The 3402-nt window shown below is 40.4% G+C and overlaps 1 pseudogene; it reads left to right on the top strand.

Annotated features, from left to right (window-relative positions):
• The first annotated feature begins 1960 nt into the window (after positions 1-1960).
• Positions 1961-2059, top strand: LOC130025926 (uncharacterized; annotated as a pseudogene).
• The last annotated feature ends 1343 nt before the right edge of the window (positions 2060-3402 follow it).

Raw genomic sequence — 3402 nt, 5'->3', positions numbered from 1 at the left:
AAGCCTCAGTTGCCCTCACTTCCTAGCACCCCAAGGGCAGGGTCCCGACGTGGGACTGGATGGAACCAGGGCAAGCCGGTAAGTTATGTGCCACACTGTCATCGCGATGGGCCAGGCCAAGGTGCCACAATTCTTAACTATAAGTTAAGAGGTTGATCATAGGCAAATGATGTCATGATCCAAAAGTAACGATGAGACTAGGGCCCTGCTGCTAGGAATAGGAAAGATATCTTGCCTGAGCACTGCAGTCTGAGATCGAGATGGCCCTAGGAGAGCAATTCTACAAGCTCAAAGTATTTCTTACTGTGTCCATACAAAATGATTAATATTATATATGCTTATATGTTGGTTGGACAAGGAGAGGAGAAACACCTCCTAGAAGCTCTTTTCCTGTGTGTCCTGACTAGCTTGGGTGAGACTGCTTTCTCCCCTTCAAACTGCCTTCAGTAAATGATTTCAGTATATTGAGACAGTTTTCCTTTTCTCTCAGAAACCTAGCTGGTCTTAGATCTGCAGATCTCAGGTGCTAGCCAGGACTGATCTTTGGGATATAGATTCCCAGCTCTAGCCAGGCTGGTCTTTGGGATGCAAATCAAGGTGCTTGCAGCTTGTGAAAGTGCTTGTGGAAGGTTTCAGTTTGGCTTTGTATCTTCGTTCTGGAGGCCAGTATTACTGGCCTGCTGATTAAAAGGAATCAATGTGGATGTAAAGAAACAATGTATGGTTTGCTGCCTCAAGGTTCTTTCCGTAATTCCTTTTGTTGACATCACTGTAATGCGCCTTTTAGAGGTTCTATGATCTATATAAGGGGATCTTCAGGGCTCTCAGTGTGCTCATGTGCTTGAGGATTCCTGAGGCCTCCATGACATAAATCTCTTCCATGTAATAACCTGCTGCTCCACAACCAACCAGCCTGACCCCCGTTTCCTTCCATCTCCTGACCATCGCCATCGACCTCCGTGGAGTGGGGAAACGGCCTGACAGCCAGCCTTTTATTTTTTGTGTGTTTACACAGGTTCTGCTTCCAGTTCCTTCATGCATGAGGCTCCTTCAAGCTTGGGGAGAGTGGTCTTAAGCGTACATATGGCTGGTTGCAGAGGTCTTCAGCTGCCGGGGCTCTACTCAGGGCAGTGAGGGAAACTCACCCCTACCCATCCAAGGGGCCCCGGTGGGGAAAGCCAGCTGCCGGGTCAGTAGACTGTCGTTTTAGACATATTTGGAATTAATTTTAGATCGAAAAGTACTTATGTGCTTAGTAATAAATTACTATACACTTGTTCAATCACCTCAGAGACCCCACACTGCACAGAGAACTAGATTTTTAAATACAGGTCTGTTTTGCCTTTATGTCATGACTGAGAATCACTCTCAGTAGATATGAAACTCACTATACACAAAGATGCACACAGGCTACTTTGAGTCATCTGTGTTGTTAATGTGTGTTGGCCATTAAACTTCACTGAGACCCCTTTATCTGTCCTTTACAGGAGCCTCATGAGTCTCACCTTCCATTCAAGTTGTACTTGTAATAAGGTGGAATGAAATCATCAATATTCTCCTCACCTCTTCCTTCAGGAGAAAAATCCTACTTACATTCAAGGTGGTCAAATTGCAGACAACACCATCCAGCTTTTCATGGAGATGTACACGGGACTGAGGCGAGAATAGCAAAAGGCTGTAGTTTAATGGTCTTAATGAAGGTTCAGGGAAGGGCATTAAACGAGACTCATATACCATCTTCCACAAGAATTATTTTGTAAAACTGATGTCTTGGGTATGGTAAAAGATAATATGGTAAAAACCATATTTTTCTTGCTGGGACATTAAAGTTCTAAATCTATCTATTCATGCTGCTTTGAAATACATTCCTTGATTTGGAATCACTGTCTGCCATAGGAGTGAGTAAGGACAGCACTCAAAGTAATCAGAAGAGAAAAATATGGAAAAATTAACTCCTACTATGTTTCGTAACATATATACTAAAATTGAAATGATACAGAGATTAGTATGGTCCTTGCACAGAGATGACATGGAAACTTGTAAAGTGATCCATATTTTTGTTGCAAGAAGAATTAACAGGGCGACTTTAAGCTAAGACAATCCCCACAAGTACAAAAATTCTACATAAAGATAGCATAAATCCCCATCACAACAATCTCCTCAATGTCAATGGACTAAATGTGCCAGTTCAGAGGCACAGAATGGGAAGATGAATTAGAAAACTGAACCCAACTTTCTGCTGCCTGAAGAAACACTTCTGAACAATCAAAGTAACCATGGGATCAAAGACAAACGCTGGAAAACAATTCTTCAAGAAAGAAAAGAACACCTCCACAAAGCTGGAGTAGCCATACTAGTACCAGACCACATGGACTTCAGGCTATAGGTTATAAGAGACAGTGAAGTCATTTCTTCCTGATCATGGGATCTGTACATCAGAAAGAACTCACCCTCCTCACTGTAGATGCTCCTAATGACAGACCAGCAAAATACTTAAAAATAACTTCTAATAGACTTAAAGAAAAACATTGATAGCAACACAATACTAGTTGGAGATTTCAACACTACTTTTTCACTTCTCAATAGATCAAACAGACTAAAGCTCAGCAAGAAAATATTTTCTTTAAGGGAAGTAATGTACAACTTTTGGCTTAGAGAAGAAATCAAAGAGGAAATAAAAAGTTTCCAGAAACAAATGAGAATGTGGACACGAGCTACCAGAAGTTGTGGGACACAGCAAAAGCAGTGTTAGGAGGAAAGAGTATAGCTCTGCCAGAATTCATCAGGAAGAAAGAAAGGGCCTACATGAATAAATTAGAGCTCAAGATTTTGGAAAATGACCAACAAAAGTAGTCCAAACTAGGATGGAAGAAGGAAATAATAAAACTTGTACCAGACATCAATGAGCTAGAATCCCAAAATACAATCCAAAAGACCAATAAGAGCAAAAGCTGGTTCTTTGAGAAAATAAATAAGATCAATAAACCACGAGAAGCCTCTCAAATTAACAGAGAAAGAATTCTAATAAATCGAATCAGAAATGCAAAGAGGCATATCCTAATAGAAACTACAGAAATCCACAGGATCATCAGAGATTATATTGAGAATCTTTGCAGCAGGAAATTAGAGAATATTGAATAAATTGATAAATTTTTGGATTCCGATTATCTCCCAACGCTGAGCTACGAAGATTTGGAATACTTAAACCTATCACTACCAAGGTAATTGAAATGATGGTCAAAAGTATCCCCCAAAACAGATTCCCTGGCCCAGATGGATTCAATTGTGAAATATTTCAAACCTTTAAAGAGGAAATGCTGCCAACATTTTTTCAAGATTTTCTAGGAAATTGAAGAATCAAAAATACTCCCAAATAGTTTCTATGAGGCAAAGATCAACCTA

This window comes from Sorex fumeus, unplaced genomic scaffold (genome assembly GCF_029834395.1).
Source record: "Sorex fumeus unplaced genomic scaffold, SorFum_2.1 ptg000032l, whole genome shotgun sequence".
NCBI lineage: Eukaryota > Metazoa > Chordata > Mammalia > Eulipotyphla > Soricidae > Sorex > Sorex fumeus.
The sequence above is the reverse complement of the archived record's forward strand: the minus strand, read 5'-3'. Positions and strand labels throughout refer to the sequence as shown.